The sequence below is a fragment of the Phyllostomus hastatus genome, unplaced genomic scaffold (genome assembly GCF_019186645.2).
Source record: "Phyllostomus hastatus isolate PE091 unplaced genomic scaffold, TTU_PhHast_1.1 phas_contig_113, whole genome shotgun sequence".
Classification (NCBI taxonomy): Eukaryota; Metazoa; Chordata; class Mammalia; order Chiroptera; family Phyllostomidae; genus Phyllostomus; species Phyllostomus hastatus.
Genome location: NW_025333530.1, coordinates 9,733,138 through 9,753,595, shown reverse-complemented (window position 1 = coordinate 9,753,595; position 20,458 = coordinate 9,733,138). Strand labels below are relative to the sequence as shown.

General features: G+C 45.0%; 1 pseudogene; it reads left to right on the top strand.

The window, feature by feature from the left end:
• The first annotated feature begins 556 nt into the window (after positions 1–556).
• Positions 557–1,611, top strand: LOC123820033 (annotated as a pseudogene).
• Positions 1,612–20,458: the final 18,847 nt, after the last annotated feature.

Sequence of the window (20,458 nt, the reverse complement as noted above, 5' to 3'; positions counted from 1 at the left end):
ACCTCAGTGGTTTTCTGAGTTAAGTGAGATATGTGGACCAACCATCTGCATTCAGAACCCCACCTGTTAGGCCACATACATGTGATTTCAACAAGCAGACATGCATACATATCAATTCATGACAGAGACAGAAAAAGACAATGAGAAGCAGAACCTGAGAGAGATCTACCACACCATTCACAATGGTCACCTCTGAAGGCGAGACTTGAAAATCTGTTCTCCCTTAGGTGGTGGTTTTATTTTTTATAAGGTGCATTACTTTTATAATTCTAAAAACATTAGGTTTTCTCTGTGTCTCTTATTTATGGAGTAAAAACAATTATTTAGTTTTTAGTTTTAAAGGTGATTTTTACAAGGACAATAAGGGTTTATTATAGTAAAATAGTGAGTTCTAGAGGAGTTGATAACAAAGTTAGAGTGGTGGAAGTTGGAGCAGACATGGAATGGGCAGAGGAGGAAGAGCTCTCACTAGAGGGATGGGTAGGAAACCAGGAAAACCAGTACCTGGAGGAGATAAGAATGGAATTAAGTGTTAGATGCTTCTGACAGAATCTGGATGTCTTCTTCAAGGAGCCAGGCATCTGATATAGACAAGATTTTTTGATTCTTCATTGATGTGCACCCCCCACCAAAAAGCCCAAGATGCTGCTTCCAAGCTTAAAGAGTGAAGGCTGGGGCACTTGTGCTGGTGATTGTATCATGCATTAGAGCTGCAGTTGCACCCCAGTTTTCAGCCCCGAGATCCTGGAAGGGGTTAATTCAGTCCTGACTGGATGCTGCCATTGATTTTGTTCTTCTAGAAGATAAAGAGAGCAAAACATTTCAGAAATGTATACATAAAGATGAGAATTTTATTTATGGTGTTCATGGCCTTATTCAAAAACTCTCTCCTCATATTAGTAATGTTTGAACCATGTTTCTCAAAGATCATTTGTATGCAGTATTCCATGACTTGGAGTCAAAGATGGAAGACTCTGGAAAACAGCTACTTCAGTCAGTTCTCCACCAGATGGAAAATGGAGCCCTGGTAGTATCCACAAATTTCAATAGTCTCCTGGAACTGTGTACAGCAGATCAGGGAAAACAACTTGAGTCCCTTGACCTTACTGATGAAAAAAAAAAGGCCCTCGAGTGGGCTTAAGAGAAGCAGAAACTGAATGTGTTACGCATCCACAGCATCTACACCAACGCTTGTGGCATGTCCTTCATCCAGCTGGGCATCAGATGTTCTCAGAACACTCAAGTTATGAAAGGGATGCAGAAACTCTGAAAACAAATAACTTCTTTTCCTGGGCTCTGGCTGGACTGTGGATGACATCACTTTCTAAACCCTTTTACTGGAAGCTGTCAAGCATAAAATTGACTTAGACAATTTCATGCTTGTTCAGAGAGGAGATGTAGATGAGCTCAAGAAGCTTTGAATAGACAAGGGGGGACAAAGGGATTTTCTTTGTTCCTTATGGAAATGAATATGCTGATCTTCCAGAATATTTCAAGTGACTGACCAGTGAGATTTCCACGAGGGGCAGTAGATCAGCAGGGATGGTGAGAGAATGTCAGCTAAATGGCTTGTGTGCAGCACACTGTGAAATGAGAGACCACAGTACTTGAGAGCACTGCAGAAGTTACTACCATTAGACCAAGCTCTAAGGCCCTACCATGGACAGTGTTTACCAGTCAATTTGTAAGAACCCAACACAACTCTTGGGAAGAACCAAAACTCAGAAGTTGAAGGTTGGAGCTATGCAGAGTTGGGGAATGGGGATGTTCCAACTTAATTTTTCGTGCCAGACAGTTCTTGATCTTACGTGGCTTGTTCCAGTTCAAGAATACCCAAGTGACGACGGGACCCAGATGAAGCTCCTGACCCCCCAGGCTGGACATGCCTGTGTTTCAGCAGCTGAGAAAGCTGCTGCTCTGCATGAAGAACCTGGGATGCAGATGCCATGGAACTACCATGGCCCTTGTTACAATTTTGTACCCTATACTTGGTTTTTCACTTAATTGCTTTTTAAAAACAAGACTTGAAGCTCTAGTTTTCTAGATCTTTTACAGTGGACAGTATTTTACATACATGAGCTGTACTAAAAGCTTGTTTAAAATAAAAAGAATAAACAACGAAGTGCTTTCCCTCAGGAGCAGCTCCCTCAAAGTGTTGTGCAGTGCTCCAGCCTCTCCCCTCAGTGAGCACTGTGTGCAGCTCTGTTCCCATACACATGTGTGCCTGTGGGGCTGGTCATGCATGTTCAAATACATGACTGTGTAAAATCACACAGCTTGATTTGACCATTTTAGTGGGGTTTTTCCCCCTACAATCGCAGATGCAGTCAAGCATCAGGGATATTTGCATGCATTCTGGAATCATTCACTGGCTGAATTTAAAAAAAGTTGTGTTTTGTTTATATAGACACCTTATTTCGGGTTCTGAAATGAGTATGAGGATGTGGTGAAACAAAATGTGGTCACATATGTAACACCACAGCCAGCAGGTCTCTAGGAAAGTGTTATGAATCCAGAGTTAAGAGCACGGTGATCTGGTGGCAGCCAGCATGACCTCATTGGTGCCTGGAATAGGGGTGACCCCATCTCTCCAATAATGCTCTTCTTGCTGTCTCTCTTTATGGAGGGTTTGGAGAGAGTTAGCAATGATACAATCTGTCCTGCTGGGTCAAAGTACTCCAGGTAGGAGCAGTCAAATATACTGACAGTGGTTTTGAAAAAAGTACATCCTGCCAAATACACGGTGTACCCTACAAATTACTCAAATGAAGATACTGTGGAAATTACAGCTTTCAGTTGATTCAGAATTAATAGTTGTAGTTCTTTAATGCTTCTTCACATGTAACAGAAAACTGAAAAGGCAAAGCCATATTCTTTTCATTTACATGTGGAAAATCATGTAGCAATCAGTCTTGTTACAAGCACAGATTGAAAGACTCATTTAAAAGCCAGTGCAAGTGCCCTGACAGGGGTGGCTCCATTGGTTGGGCATCATCCCACAAAGCGAAAAGTTCTCAGGTTAGATTCCTGGTCAGGGCACGTGCCTGAGTTGTGCATTCTGTCCGGTCAGGGCATATACGAGAGGCAACCAATCGATGTTTCTCTTCCTCTCTTTTTCCCTCCCCTCTCTCTCTCTAAAAATAAATAAAATCTTAAAAAACAAAAAAGCCAAGTGCAAGTGCAGCCATTGCCAGGCTCATCAGGTCTCAGTCAAGGCTGAACAGACAGTAGCTGAAATCTTGAGTCAGCCTTGTGTCAGGGCCTTACAGACTTTATATGTTAACCCAGCAAGCACCTGCCCAGCTGGCCGCTTTCCCACTTGGTTGCATTAACTGCTCTTCTAGGGCTGGTAAGTTGAAATAACTGCTGATTCCCGGCAGCTGTCATGTGACAGTTGGTTTGGAATATTCTGGGTTCTAAGACAGTTTGAGAGCCAAACAGACAATTGATCACTGCTCATAAGAAGGGCTCAAGGCCAAAGATCCAACCCTGAATGCGTGTGTGTGAGGAAGCTAGGGATGGGGAGCAGGACTGGGGGTGCCTGAGCGCTTGTTTTTCCCAAGGGACCTCAGGCATTGGTTGGGGAAAATGAGCAGGACGCTGGTCAGCTTTTAGAATCTTTTCCTGACTCCCATTGCCTGCATTTCTTTTCCAAATATTAGGCTGATGGCCTTGATTGCCCCAAGGAAGGCTAAACCAGTGACAAAGACAACAGATTATTGGCTCTTCTGTGGAGAAAGGTCAACTTCATGAGAGTATATGTGAGCATGGTTTTATATACACGGACCAAAGATGCCCAGATTATTGTCCCTGTGTTTTACTGCACTGCAGGCTGGACCACTTGTTCAAAAACTACCTGACCCAACTCCAATTCTCACCCATGCAACAGTTTAAATTAGAGCTGAAGTACATTTTAGCCATTTAAAGTCTGCCTGCATTGTGTAGTGTGATATGTGTACCACCACCTTCTGGCCATGGTGAAGACAGATCCTGGTGGCGGGGTGGGGGTATGAACAAGCTCAACCCACTGTAGCCCTCTGGCTTCTCTGACCCAGAGCCCCCTCACCATGATGCTGAGAAAAGTCACTAGACACTTCAGGTCCCCAACTGTGCCCATTCTCCCCCTAGAGCTACCTGCTCTTTCCCCTTCTGGATCAGGACCCCATCCTGTTATCTCTGGAAGGGCCTCATGCTGGGTGGGACTCCCTCTGCATGCAAACCTGTCAAAGTGCTCCCAAAATAAAGTGTATTGTGTGTTACTGCCTCCTTGTGGTGGACATATGTTTTCGCTTGCTCAGCATGAAATCCCTGAACTGAATACACAGCAGAGTTGGAGCCAACAATCAGGTGCTGCATAGTGTGGAGGGCAGTGATGGGAGGGGTTTCCACCTGCTCCTCATCCACTTAGGCTGAGTGCTGAGTGGTTCCAGGTGAAGAGTGTGTGGCCAAACTTCGTTATCAATGTGCAGTCCAGTGGGTATGATGTCAGGTCTTTCTCCTAGAGCTTCAGAAGAAAGCATGTGGGACAGGTGGGAGGGGCCAACTTCATGGACATGCAAATTGTGCATTTGTACATTAATTTTTATCTTTGAACTTCTGCTTTGCATTGAAATATGGTGGGATATAGATCACGTGAATGAGCAGAGGAGATATCCAGGTAGCTGTCTGTATACCTGTGGGCTCAGGCATGAGGCTCAGTGGGCAGAGAGAGCATCATGCAGCGGAGGGTTTGGTCTGCAGACCTGGACATTTCAGAGACCACAGGTCCCTAGCAAGTGTCTAGGCTTGGGACCCAGAATAAAATTGTTTGTGATAATGCTAGCAGTGGAAGACTGAGTAAGTTATATAATGTCTAACAACTGGGGTGTATAACTGAAACTAGTATAATATTACATGTCAACTATAATTGAAAAATAAACCATGATTTATTTGTTTAAAAACAAATTTTAACTGTATTTTTCCTGTTACCATTTAGTCAGTCTTCTTATACTCCCCTCCCCATACCACAGTCATTACACTGTTGTCCATGTTCATGAGTCCTTTTTCCTTTTTGCTCAATCCCTCCACACACCAAACCCCCTTAGCTGTCATGCTGCTCTCTATGAGTCTGTCTCTGTTTTGCCTATCAGTACAGTTTGTTCATTAGAGTCTGTAGGGGACTGGTTTGCTTTAGTCTGGCAAATGTCTCAGCTCTGTATGGAAAAGCTACAGAAATGAAGTGGTAGGCAGAAGCCAGACCTTCAAACTGATTTTTCCCGTGGGAATCAGGCCTAGGAAATGCATACTCACTGTTATGGCTTGCTCTTGCTAAAACTCCATCACCCTGGTCTAAAACAACAAATGTGTACTGTCTATCTTCAAGGTAATTTTCAAAGCCTGTGTGAATTCTCCCACTGACAGAGCTAATCAGCTCACTGCCTTTACCCTCTGCATGTTAGTTTCATTTCCTTGAATGTACCTAAAATGTAGACAATAATATTCTATGTAATAGATAATAAATCCTTCTTTGATGTAAGACCTGGGAAAAACAATAAAAGCCTGTCTAGGCAAGGGTCAGGTATCTCTCCTCTTGAGGGAGTGACCGAGGTATTCGTAGTCACTTTCCCCTTGAGAGAGTAGCTGCGCCATCCCCATTTTCTCCACAGGACTGCTGTCTCCTGTGCATTTATTTTCTCTTTCAGTCTCAACAGGTGGACTCTACTGGCCAGAGTCTGCCACAAGAGTCCACATATGAGTGAAATTATACAGTGTTTGTCTTTTTCTGACTGGCTTATTTCACTTAGCATAATGTTCTCCTGGTCCATCCACACTGTCAGAAAGGGTAAAATTTTTTTTCTTTTTATGGCAGAGTAGTATTCCATTGTGTAAATGTCCCATAGTTGTTTTATGCATTCATGTACTGATGGATATTTGGTTTGCTCCATACCTTGGCAATTGTAAATAATGCTGCAGTGAACATAGGGGTGTCTATGTTCTTTTGAATTAGTGTCTTGGGTTCCTTTGAATATATTCCCAGAAGTGGGATTGGTGGGTCAAAAGTCAGATCCATCTTTAATTTTTTGAGGTATCTCCACACTGCTTTCCACAGTGGCTGCACAAATCTGCATTCCAACCAACAGAACAAAAGGGTTCTCCTTTCTCTACCATCCTCACTGGCAGTTGTTTGTTGATTTATTGGTGATAGCTATTCTGACAGGCATGAGGTGGTTTTAACTTGCATTTCTCTGATTATTAGTGATGTTGAGGATCTTTAATATGTCTATTGGTCTTCTGTATTTCCTTTTTGGAGAAGTGTCTATTCAGGTCCTTTGCCCATTTTTTAAATTGGATTGTTTTTAAATTTTTTTGATGTTGAGTTTTGCAAATATTTATAAATTTTGGATATTAACCCCTTATTGAATTATCATTGAATATGTTCTTCTGTTTCTGTGGATTGTCTTTTTATTTTGTTGATGTTTTCTTTTGCTGTGCAAAAACATTTTAGCTTGATGTAGTCCCATTTGTTTTTCTTTTGTTTCCCTTGTCTGTGGAGTATATCCAATCAAATATTGCTATGAATGGATCAAAAAACTATGGCACATGTACACGATGGACTTCTATGCAGCAGAAAGAAAGAAGGAGCTCCTACCCTTTGTGACAGCATGGATGGAACTGGAGAGCATTATGCTAAGTGAAATAAGCCAGGTGGTAAAAGACAAATACCATAGATCTCACCTATAAGTGGCACCTAATCAACAAACAAACAAGCAAGCAAAATATAACCAGAGACAGTGAAATTAAGAACAAACATATAGTAACCAGAGGGGAGGTGGGAGGGGATAATGGTGGGGGAAAAGGGGAAGGATTTTCAGGAACATCTATAAAGGACACATGGACAAAACCAAAGAGGGGTAGGATCGAGGGCGGGAGGTGGAGATGGCTGGGGTGGGGGGAGTGGTGGTGGGGAAAATGGAGGCAACTGTACTTAGACAATAAAAAATAAAATTTAAAAAAGTTCCTTCCTGCATTTTTTTATCAAAAAGTTTTTCTGTTGAAACACTCTTTGTTTTTCATTTACTGGATCAAAGGATGAAGGTATAGAAATAATGAACTTAATTTGATTTGAATCATAGTTGTAAATATAAAACTTCAAACTATAATGGTTTTAGGAAAATTATAAAATAACATTTTTTAGTCTAAGAACTGTGGACATTTAGTCACTGGCACCAAGTTCACGCCTGACCAGCATCATGCCAGGGCCAGTAGAGCACAGACAGAGTGGGCCATGACAGGGCAGCAGTCAAGGCCTGGGCCTGCTATTGGCCACAGGGGTGAGGGTGAGAGGGGTTAGCTACAGGCCCTCCAGAGGAGCCAGTGTGGTCACAATCAGGAGCTCATGAGGAGCCAGCATGCCTCACCCTTCCCAGCACCTGGCATCATCAGGTGGTAGGCACAGGGAGCAACCTTGGTCAAGTGCTTATGTCTGCCCAGAGAAGGGCAAGGCCAGTCTGCAGTCAACAGTGGGTGTGTGCATGGCAGCATCACTAGCACATGCTGGGCTCCTGGTGCTCAGCACAAGGAGGGGGTAGGGTGCTGCTGCTGTCTGTCATGCTTTGTTTCAGGCTTGGGACACAGACCACAGTGGAAGGTCCAGCGGGGCCAAGCTGGCATCTATTCTGCTCTCTGGATCTATCACTGCCTTTTCAGACCAGACCCCCTCTTCCCAGGCACCTAACCTGAGTCCACTGGGTGGAGTGAAAAGAGGACAGGCTCCAAGAGGGCCTCGAGCCCAGCAAAGTGCACAGTGACCAAGCGATGATGACAGCCTTGTTTTTCCAACTTAACACAGACTGGATGTGCAGGGTGATGACTTGGGGTGCCAATGGCTCTTGCTAGAAGGGGCTCTGTATCCTGAAGTCCCTTATAAAGGCTTCTGGAGAATGGGAAGAACTCTGGATGCAGCTGGTACCCCTGCCCATGCCCAAGGGGCAGTCTAGAGGGGAATCTCAAGCTGAGAGAGACTCCAAGTGATGACTCCAGTGACGACTCCAAGTGATGACTCCAATGATGACTCCAAGGCTCTGGCATGGGCTGGCTGGTGCCATATATATCTCCATCAGGTGCTGTGTGGAGTCCTAAGGAGGGAGGAGGAAGAAGGAGGGAGAGCGGGCCTAGGGTCTAGTGTGGGCTAGTTGAGAGAGACCCAGGATGCAGGCTGCTATTCAACTTCAGGACTGCTTCAGAAGGCCAGGGCACCTAAGGCTTAGTGCATGAGGCTGTTGGTGGTGTGGTCCATGAACAGGCATTAGACCATGAGCATGACACAGAGTTGCCCATGCCATCATCACCACCACAATCTCCTGTATGCTAGCCAGCTCTGGTGCGGCCAGAGGAAGAAGACAGCAGATCAGTAGTGTGAGCTCCTTGTACAGCAACAGCAGCTGCAGGCACAGGCAGTGGTGAATGCTACCTTCCACATCTTGCAGCAGGTAGTCGTGGCAGGAGGCACTGAGTAGCATGGGAAGTGCGTGTGAGCAGCTATGCACCAAGGATCACATGTGGTGCACCTCATCAGCTACAGGCAAGCAGTGTGCAGCTGGGTGGCTGGCGCCTGAAGCCTTGCAGGGCTGTAGAAGCATAGGCGCCACAGCCTGCCTTCTGCCTGGGGGAACTGAGGCAGCAACTTCGGAACCTTAGTTGGTAGGAACCTTAGGGCATGTAGACCAACACTACCAGCTGGAGGTAGAGGGTGGAGGGCAGTGGAGAGGTGGGTGGGGGGCGGGTGGCCAGCAGCAGCAGCAGCAGCAGCAGCGGCAGCGGAGAGGCCTGTATCTAGTGGCTGGGCCTGGCCAGGCACACAGAGCAAAGGGTCACGTGGGGCACCACCGCAGCCCGGACCCTAAAATAACATCTTGTCCCTGAAATATACAAAGTCTTCTCAGACAGGACACAAAAATTTCTAAATAAAACATAAAAAAATTTAGACTACCTCAAAATTTTAAAACTTGCTTGGCAGAAGAGAGATATCAGCTAGTTAATGGAGTAGTAGGCCCTCCACTCCTGTCACCACTCAGCAACATCAATGTGACAGCAGTCCTCAGACAAAAGTGTGTTTGTGGGAGCTTTGGGGTCCAGGTAGGAGACTGCAAAAGTCCTGTAGAACCTAAGACTGAGGGGGGATGGTTTGAGAAGGCAGGAAAGTGCTCAGGGGTCAGGTTACCAACTGTGGTCCTGACTACAGACCCAAGAACAACCCTGTCCCTGTGAAAATGGCTACAGAGATTTTGGATTTCCTCTTGACACCTGCATCATCTGCCAAGGCACCCAGGTAGAAGACGTGATGAAGCAGTTCTGGCTGTGGACCCTGAAGCAGTGTGTGACCCAATTCTAGTCCCTCTTAGCCACAGTCCAGGAGCAGCACTGCCTGTCCAGGGACCAGATGAGAGGCATGCCCATAAGTATCCTTGGAACCAACTCTAACAACTTCTGTCTGACTGTGGATCTTGAAACAGCCCTGTGCAGAGTGGCTGTGGGCACCTCTGCCTGCCATGGAACCATCTGAAGACATGCCCTCCAACCCAAGAGGCAGAACTTCAGAACTCTGTACTGGCTGTAGAACCTAAAGCAGCCCTCTGTCTCAGTCTGGTCCATCTTCTGTGTGGTCAGGGGCAAATCCTGTCCACCTGAGGAGCTGAACTGTGACCTCCTGGAAACCATACTCCTCTCCACACGTGGTAATAGGCTAGCTCTCTGTAGACCAGACTGTGGGCCCTGAAACAGGCTCTTCTTCCAGAGCTAGCCCTACTGACACAGCTCCTGGAGGCAGCCGTGTCCATGCAGGAAGACATGAAAAACACTCACCTGAGCTCCTGGTTACAGGCCTGCCAGCCAGGGACTCAAAAGAAAAGACCCAAATGCAGTTATATGATGGGACACAGACCCTGCCTGACCATGATCATAGAGGCAATACCATTAGCCTATGGGAGTAGATAGAAGAATGGCGTGCTGAATCCAGCTCATAAAGTCTGTGGAGGTGACTGGCTGCTCCTTCAAAGGCATAAACACCCATGCAAGACCACAAGGATCTTGAAGAATAAACAAATATGGCAGCAGCAAAGAAATCTAATAAAGATTCATTAAGTGACCACAAAAAACCGGAGATCTATGAATGTTCTGACAAACAATTCAAAGTAATCATCTTGAAGATCAAAGTGATACAAAAGAACACAGATAAGTAAACAATATCAGGAGAAGAGAAAATGAGAACTTTAATTTTAAAAACAGGACCCCTGCCGCCCTGAGCCCCCCTAGAGATGAAGAATACAATGACATTTAGGTGCTAAATACAGGGTCTATATGACAGAGTTTATGTTTCCAGATATTTCAGGGTCACCTGATGTTTGAGTCTGCTTACACCAGGTGCCTGGTGTCATGGCCAGTTTGCAGCCTAAAACAAGTAAAGGCCCATAGTCCCCCAGGGAAGACTGTTGCTTCGTTCATACTTGATGAAAAGTCTATGTGACCATCCTTAGATTTTGACTAATTTTGTTGTTGCAAGAGTCTGCTTTTATATTCCATCATCCTTATTGTACAGGGCCTGGAATCTGATGCCTGTATTTGCCATGAGGGCAATACATGAGGATAAAATATTCTGTTTATGTTTTCTACTCTATGTTTTCATTTATCCTTTACATTTAACAAAGAAATTCATGACTTTTTTCTTGTGCCTTCATGGTATACATGTGGTTAACTTTTCTGTAATTAGTCTAATTTTATAATAGTTCTCAGTATGAGGATTGCCTTAAATAAACCATTATTATATGACAGACTTTCCTCTTCTTACAATTTCTTCTTCTATTTCTAAAATAAAGGCACCCCAGGATCTGGTGTCCCACCCATTATTGGTCTGTGATAATGTTTATTTGGAAAATGCCCCACGGTTTGACAGTAAGAAAACACCAGAACTTTCTAGACTTTTTTCTTTATTATTGGGTTTTCTATGATAGTAAGCATTGGGTTCATTGGTTCCATGCTCTAAAGTCCTGAGATACATCAACACATCTTCACCAAAGACTCAGAGGACAATCAAAGAGAGAAAAGAGTGATAACATCTGGGACTAAAGCTTACAGGGCTCATCTTAAGCAATTAAATCTGTAACTACCCTATTTCCAAATAAGGTCACATCCTGAGGTATTGAATGTTTAGGATATCATTACATGAATGACTGGGGACACAATTAAGCCCATAAATATGAATGCCCATGGTTTATTTAGATATCCTGAGTTTTTACATGATGTCCTTTTCTTTCTGTTCTACGATCCCACCCAGGATATTTAATTACATTTATTGGTCACGTCTCTTAGGCTTCTTGTAAGGTGGCAGTGTCTCAGACTCTCCTTGTCTCAGATATCTTTGTCCACACTTAGTAAGTGAGAGTTATGCCTGACATTTTTTAGGGTCACATATTTACACATATGACTTGAAATTCTTCTGCAGGGCAAGGGTGTCTTCTTGATTTCTTGATTTATTTACTTGTTTAATAGTGTGGATCATGAACATTTATTTTATGATTCGAATTATAACCCAATACTATTACGTTTATTTGGTAGTTCAAATCATTCCAGTGCTGTTAGACATACTGTCAGTGTGTGTGTGTGTGTGTGTGTGTGTGAGAGAGAGAGCACAGGCATGTGCACAGATGTTTGTGTTTGTTTAAATGATTCTTTAATTTCTGGGACTGCCAGATGTTCCATGCTCATCTTGTATAATACCTGATGTTAGAATTAAACATTTCTTTGAAGAAGATCATATGATTTTATTTCAGAATAACATAAAAGACAATACCTGGCAAAAGGCAAACTCATCACTATGGGGCACCATCACTTACAATTCCACTCAGACAACAGGACAGTGAAATATATACATGCATAAACTAATGCAGGAATGTAGGAGACTGTTCTGCATGGCATGGGCCCAGCTCCCACTTGGAAATGCATAGGACCCATGCCCATGGATAGGTTCTCCCATGGAGAATCAGGCCTGCAATGTGCCTAGGCTGCTTTGAGACTTGCTTTTGCTAAAACTCCCTCACCCTGAATTGAGACAGCAAGTGCTTACTGTAATTTCCTAAAATCCATGCTAAACCTTCCAAGGAGGAGTTTAACAGGTTCAACTACTTTTCCCTTTTCATTTGCAAATATCCTTCTTCTGTGATATAATTAGTGACTTGGGTTCCTTTGTTTTTTGTAAAAGGTAACCACCTAAAGCAAACCTGTGCTTAGTAAACGAGGACCTTCATGTAATGTGCCCAGAGAAGAAATAAAGGTCTGTCATGGTGGAGGCCTGGCTTTTTGCTCCCCTTGAGAGAAAAGCCATGCTCGCCCTTTTCCTCCACAGACCTCAGCAGTTTGTATGAATGTCTCGTGTCTCATGCACAATGTGGTGGACCCCACGAGCTGGAGTCTGCTGGAGTCTGCATTAAAGGAATATGCACATTTGTAAATGTGTCTATATGCAACATTCTGTCACTCTGAAACTAAACATGGGTTCATAGCACTATCTCCAACTGTAATGTATTACTTCAGGGATCAGTCAAGCTCTCTCCTTTTGGTTAGAAAAGTCAATTTTCATTCCTAAAGTGGGAAATCTGTCTCCCAGCAGTGTCTATCCATTCACTTAGTTGTGAAATTCTAATACGCAGCACAGCCACACCGACATTATTAACCTGTACCCCTGAAACAGGGTGCAGCCAAGAAGGGGGCCCCAAATAGGGATTTGGAATGGGGTCCAGAACTCAAGGTGTCTAGGAAATATTAGGATGCCCTGAGGGGCATCACACACACAGGTGTGAGCTAGGGGAAGGGACAAATGGAGCAGGGCCATTGAGAGCTGTTTTGCATAGTAACAGCTTTGTAGCTAAACTCTGGTATGGTCATTTAACATATCTATAACTTTTAACTGGTTACATAGATATGTTAAATAGCTGTGGCCATGCTCTGAGCCAGGGGAATGGAAGTAACTTCCCCCCAAGACATAACTGGGGGTCAGGTCCCCCGAGTTACAGCCCCTGCGTGGGACCTTGGAGAAGATTGGCTCCATGACATGGGGCCACACCTGCCCAGACTCACAGTGGCAGCCCAGTAAAGCTGGAAGGATATGAGTGCTGGCAGGTGTAACTGATTGTGGGAGGAGTTGGAAATGGGGCTGCAAAGGAAGATTGGCACAGGGATTTAAACCCAGATGCGGCAGCCATTGGGGAGAGAACCATTTGGTCTTTAGCAGAGTGGGGACTCCTGTGGCCCTGTGAGAGAGAATCACCATGCGGCTTTAGCAGAGAACCGCCACTTGGCTTTGGCAGAGTGGCGACCCCCGTCCTTGCAGCCATTGAGTGGGGAGAATCACGAGGCTGTGGACATGTAGGGGAGAACCACACGGTTTTGGCTGAGTGGAGACTCCTGCAGCCATTGTGCAGGGAGGACCACGTGGCTGGGGCAGTGGAGAGAGAACCTCTCAGCTTTGCCAGAGTGGGGACCCCCACAGCTTTAGAAGGGGGAACCACCACTCGGCTCTAGGATAGACCCTGGCAACATAGCTGATGGTGCTGGGAACCAAGGGAGGCCTACCAGCCGAGACGGATTACTGGGAAGAACCAGGGGCTGCCTGAGCCACAGACTTCTATTTCTTTTCCTGAGATATGGTACCTCAGACTGGGCAAGGGGGAAGGAAGCACTGTGTGTGTTTGTGGGTATTTTAAGGGACTTTGGGATTTTGATGAAGACATTAGGTCACTACTTTAAGTCTGTATAGCATTGAGTAAACATTTCCTTTCCTTTTCACAAATCTCTGGCATTGAGAGACCTCTTTCCTCTAGTGGTGGACATAACAAACCTGGGGGGCTTCCTTTCGGGTGATAGTATATTGTCCCAGGCCCCCCTTTTGTTCTGTAACACCCCAAGGGAAACCACTTTATCAACAGAAGCACAGTTCTTACATACAGTTTCTTTTGCTTTCAGTTTTACAGGCTCCATCAAGGGTACTCAGGTCAGTAGCCTTTTCCCCCACCCCATCAATGAGGCAGCTAAGACTTTCATATAGCAGATAGATGGGTTCTTGCCACATTCTGCATTCCATCGTGGGATCCTCTACTTCCTAAATAACATTTAATGTGCATACATTAAGATTTTGTCATTGTGCCATAAAATTTTCAATGAATTTGACAAAACCATAGTGTCATTTAACTGCCATTAGTATAATATAGAAAAATTCCATTACTCCCAAAGAAATAATTTGTATTTACATAATCAGCTATTCTTCTTCTACTAAAAAACTGTGCTCAACAGATGTTCATACTCTAAATAGAGTTTTCCCTCTTCTGAAATGTGAGGTAATTAGAATAATACACTGAATAACACTGCCTTTTAAAAATGGGCCCCTCATTGGAGGACATCACAGGTACTTGCAGTGCGGGGTGCTGACACAGACAGCTGTAACAGATGCCCCCTCACAGACTTTCACTTGCTCTCAGTTTAGGGAGATTATTGATGAAGCTACTATAGACTTTCACATGTAGGTTTTTCTGTGGACAGAAGTTTTGGATTTATATTTATAATTTTATTTTATTTATATAATTTTTATTGAGGTGTAATTGACATACAACATTATATTGGTTTCAAGTGTATAACATAGTGGCTCTATATTGGTATATATTGGAAAATCATCACTAGAATAAGTCCAGTTGACATCTGTTGCTAACATAGTTATAATTTTTACTATTTCTTGTGCTGAGAATGTTTAAGATCTATGGTTTTAGCACGGTGCAAACACACAGTATCACAGCATCCGCTACCACATCACCATCCTGTCCACCCCCAGACCACGTATTTCATAACTGTGAGTCTGTCCCCTCTTACACCCTTGCCCATCTAGGCCACCCCCTGCATCCCCCACCTCTGGTACCACCAATCTGTTATACCTTTATACTTGTAAATTGCCATATTTTGTACTAAAACTCAGAAAACCAAACAAGACTGTCAATGCTGGCTGAAGTGAAGTAAATCATTATATGAGGTGCAAACGGGGCTGACTTATCCTTCAAGCACAGGACAAATAGTGCTGAGGACCCATGATTGGATCAGGGGTCCAAGACAATGTTTTATTTATTTTAACACCACAAGAAAAAAATGAATACAAAACAGGATGTAAGTAAACTGTCCCCAGCTGGTGGGCAGAGGGACTTTCAGTTTGTTTAGGACCCTTAGTCTGGGAAAGTGCTGCTGTGTGTGACTCTGAAGACAGGGAGAGGAGAATCCTTCAGTCCCAGGCAGTGTTACTGGATGAACCGGTGCCCAAAAGACCTGCAAGAGAACAAGCAGAAGTCACAGGTCACAAGCTGAGCCTGAGCAGGCAGCTGTTCACCTACAGTGTTCACCTACCTCACAGATGAGAGAGGGGTTCTGTCTCACTTCCCCACTGGCCTGGAAGACTGTGAGCTCTGGGATTGTCGTCACAGGTCTGGCAGTAATAATCAGTCTCATCCTCAGCCTGGAGCCCACTGATGGTCAGAGAGCCCAAGTTGCCAGACTTGGAGCCAGAGAATTGATTAGGGATCCCTGAGGGTTGATTGGTATTTCTACGGTTGAGGAGTTTGGGAGCTACTCCTGGAAGTTTTTGGTGTCAATGCACATAACTACTCCTAATGTTGGTGCTGCTTCCAGTGCGGGAGATGGTGACTCTCTGGCCCGGAACTGCAAATGCTGAGGGTGGCTGGGTCACCACAGATAAAGCCCAGGATCCTGGGAGAGGGAGAGACACTGAGATGGTGATTCTGGATCTAGAGACAAGAAGAAGAAGCAAGGTCTCACCATCTTCCCAGGGTCCCTTCTCCAGTCCCTGTAACCCAGTCACCTGTGCAGTGAGCAATGATGGTGAGGAGAGGAGAGCAGGCCAGGGCGGAGGTCATCACTGAGTTCTGCCTTCAGTGGCCGCACTCTGAAGCAGAGTTTCCCCGGATCTCTCTTCCTTCCCCTGTTCATGTTCTGAGACAAGGATCAATTCATGCAAATGAGACTCGCCACCCCCGCATCTATTTGATCTCTCCCCGGGCCCTGGTCAGCAATCTCTGCCCGAGGATGGCCATGAGTATTGGCAGGGGTGGGGCTGTGTGGGGCCTAAGTTTGAAGAAGTCACAGCTGTGAGCCCTGCGAAGATGGTCCTAGGCACTGCCAGGTGGCTGGTTCCAGCTGTGGTCACCTCAGAACCTTCAAGAACAAGCCCCAAGCGCCTTCTAGTGTCTGGGCTTAGACACAACACTGTGTGGCCAGAACCCATCAGAGACAACCTCTGCCTTCCCACTGGTCTGTGTACTGCCTGCTGCCTTTGGCGCTGGCCATGTGTTTCCTCTTGTGGCCCCCCCATCACCTCATTTTTGTACTCTACTCAGGACACTTAGGGTGAGTCTGTCCACAGCTCCCTTGACTGTTCAGTGGTCAGGACTGAAGTGGTATTTCTTACACAAATTCTTAGACCTGTGTCAAGTCCAGAGCAGTGCCTGGCCCCATGGAGGCATGTCCCCTTTTGTACAGGACATGAATTCTTTCCTTGTATGTGATCCATCCCTGGTGGTTGGAGGTCTTTCCTGTGAGTCCCCAGCAGAAATGAGGAGAAAGGGGGCCCTTTTCTCTAGGGGAGGGGAGGCTATGGGGAGAAAGTCTTCATGCCCATACCTAGTGGATGATAATGTGTAAATCTTTATTGTATGTAAATATTCCCACCTGCAATAAACCAAAGTTCTCAACATACTGTGAGCAGTGATTCCCTCCAAGGAGTCTATTCTCAAGCCCACATTCAAAAGTTGCCAGAAACCCTTGATAAATGATAATTGTTGTGGCATTTGTCCGAGAGCAAAATGGGCAAACATGCAGAAAGTTCTAGGAAAAAAATGAGTTAAACTTTTAAATAGCTGTGGTAGGATTTTATTAAAAGGGTTTATATGTTAGTCACCACTTATCCAAATTAAAATGTGTGATTATATATAAAAGTCACCTCAATAAGGATTTTAAACTTAAATGATGATGAATATTGATGGAAATTGTGGTTAAAAATATCGATAGAAAAGCATTGGAGATGCCTTCTGTCTTTTGTTTTTAATTCTCACCTGAGGATATATTCATTGATTTTAGAGAGAGGAGAAGGGGTGTGGGAGAGACTGAGAGAGGGAAAGAGAGAGAGAGAGAGATGGAGAGATGGAGACCACTGTGAGAGAGAAACTCTGACTGGTTGTGTCCGGTATGCACCTCAACCAGGGACTGAACCTGCAACCTAGACATGTGCCCTGACTGAGAATTGAACCTGCAACCTTTTGGTGTAGTGGATGACCCTTCAAACAGCCATCCAGCCTGGGCAAATGTTTTCTGTTCTTGATTGAATAGGTGTATATAAATGTTTTTCTAAAATCATTTTATTTTTTAGTCATGAATTTATGAGTTGTATATTATGGTCTGATCCTATAGATCTGAAAGCCTGAGTTGGTGCCCAGTAAAACCCCATGAGGGGGTTTTTTTTTTTTCTGAACTTCAGAGCCATAGACAGAGCTTCCAGGACAGAGTAGTGTTGGTTTCAGACATGTCTGTGGGGCGGGTGCAGCTACAGTCTCTGCCACTTGTGTCCAGCATTTTTAAGACAGAGAAATTGTTCACTCAGCCACCCAATGACAGCCACCCAAGGCCAGTTGGTCCCAGAAGTTTCTGCCTATGATCCATGTCTGAGTCATGAAAAGGTAGGGAGACAAGGGAATTGTGTCCCTTATGTCAGAAACCCTATGGCCCTGGGTCAAGACATAAAACTTTCCAGCAGAAGTTCAGCCTGGCTGGCAGTGTCACAGTGGTGACTGACTGAGTGATAGCCCAGCCCTGAGAGAAGAGGGGAGGTTGTGTTTCATGCTGCCATGTACCGTGAGTACTGTGGGAGCCGCACCAAGGCTGCTGTCCCATAATAAATATAACGATCAGCCAGCCTTCTATCCTGACTGGAGCTCAGAGATGATCAGGAGGGCTGAGCTGCCAGCAGAGAGCAGACTCACCCTGGGATTCTGAGGATCAAACTCATCCCACTGGAGCAGGTGTTCAGGGCATTTCTTGGATGACCTGGTAAAAGAACCCCAATTACGCCCATGCCATTAGTGATTCCTGCTGAGAGAGGTTCTGCCTCTTGGAGATTCTGACACTGAGGAGGGGGAGAGAAGCCTGGAAACTCATTGTTTAGACCAATGCATACTCAGAGAGAGGAGTGAGCTGCGTGTCTGTGTAAATATGTGTTTTTATTAATTTATATGTATGTATATACTTATACATCTAATAACTTTCTTTTAAATATATTTCTCTCAAAGAGAGGAGGAAAGGAGGGAGGGAGGGAGAGAGGTGGGGGGGAGAGAGAGAGAGAGAGAGAGAGAGAGAGAGAAAGAGAGATTGAGAGATTCTGCCACACATGTAAGGTCAGGAAGCCTATCCCTCAGAATCCAAGCATGAGCACCAGTCACCTTCTGTCCCTGCTCTATCCTCTCTGTCCCCTGAGGGTGGCTCTTCATACAAACTGATCCTTAGGGTTTGTTCTCTGTAAGTCCCTCCAGGGTCCTGAAGCCCTCAACTAAATAAGGCCATGTCTGGAAAATCACTCCCCTTGGTCCAGGATGAGTTTTAGACAGGAAGGAAGAATTTGGTCCAGGTGAGGTCGATGATAATTCCACTTAATAAGTCAGGTCTGTGGAGTGAGAGAAATCCGTCCAGGGCCTGAGAATCTAGGGGGGACACCTGAGGGCTGACCACTGCTGCACAGGTGAGGCATTTGGTGCACTTCCTGTTGCAACTGGCAACAGGACTCATCCTGAGCCCAATGTTGATGCTGCTTCCAGTGCAGCAGGTGGTGCCCACCTACCCCACACTCTCAGTGTCTGCACACTACAGGGTCAGTACAACTGGGCCCAGGACCCTGAAGGTCAGGAGAGTTACACAGAGGAAGAGAGAGGGTCAGAGGACAAGGACACACTCAGCACTGGCACCGGTTTCCTGTTTCTGCAGGAAGGTCAGTCTTCACACCAGAGTCCGGTATCTGAGGGCGCTTACAGGGAGAATGTTTGCCCAGAGCAGAAGGTCATACCCAAGGGACCAGGAGGTATGTGCTTCATCAGGACAGGAAGAGGGCCATCAGGCTGGGGCTGGGAGCAGACAGGGAAAAGTACTCATAGCTTTGGGTTCTTAAAGACCTGAGATCAGATTATATGGTTCTCTCTTGGTCAGATTCTGGTAGGTTCTTAACCTCTGAGCTGAGTACCTTGGCATCAACCTCCCACCAACCTTTTCATAGATTATCTAGAATGAATCTGTATCCTCAAGATAAAGTCTCTGCCTATGTAGAAATAACCAGGCTAAGAGCATGCAGTTAGAAATATTTTAGCCATCTTTAAAGCCATGGTCCCTTGGAAAGCGTTCAGATCCTCAGGGGGTGGTAACAAATTTAGCAGGGGGTTTATCCTTGATGTGAATGAAGTTAGGTGTAGGAAGTGACCACAGAGTTGTAGGATCACAGAGAAAGGGGAAGAGGATTGTGTCTTCATTCTTAACAGATCTGAAATGCATTGTTGAGATTACCCTATGTCTGGTTCTAATGATCAGCCTCTTTTTGGGACAGGGTCTCAGAGACCCATGGGAAGCATTCCTTGCCAGACCTGAAACCAGAGGTTCTATCTTGGATGGCTGAGATAGACCACCCAGGTCTACAGTTCTAGGGCTGCTGCTGGATGCTTTTGTTGCCAGGCTATACCGACCATTTCTATGGTGCTGCTCCTTCTGCTGTAGATGACCTTGTTCCCATATTGTGGATGGATGTGTTGGCACAGCTTGGATAGGCATCTAAAAGATAGAAAAATAGAGCTGAGCTTTGGGGGTTCCCTGCTTACTTCTTTCCACAGCTTTATTCATTTGAGGAGTCATAGCACAAGTTTGGGGATTTCCAAAGAGGTTGGGAAGTGTGGCAAGTGAAGGAGGAATTTCAGAACAAGATCATATCACCGAGTGTGAGGGCTCCCATATCTAAATACAAACAAAGAAGAAAGTCCTGACCCTCCTTGTGCAAGAAGGAAGTGGAAGACTGTAAAAAGATGAGCTCAAACTCATTTCTCATGTCTTTGCTTAATAAAATAATACAACATTCTGAAAATAATAATAATTATTATTATTATTAGCCAGGTTGAATATAATAAAATTCAACCTATAATTAGCACTACTGTGGTAGCTCAGGAAGTTAACTCACATTTCCCCTGGGCCTGGTGCTCAAGAAGAGGAAGGGGGCCTTGGGTTGTGCTGCTCCGTGATGCTCAGCTTCATTATCGAGCTGTGATCAGTAGCTTCTGCTATAGGTGACACGAAGATTAAAAAAAAAAAAAAGAACCAACATTCCCAGAGGATATGGTTGTGTCAGTGGGTTCAG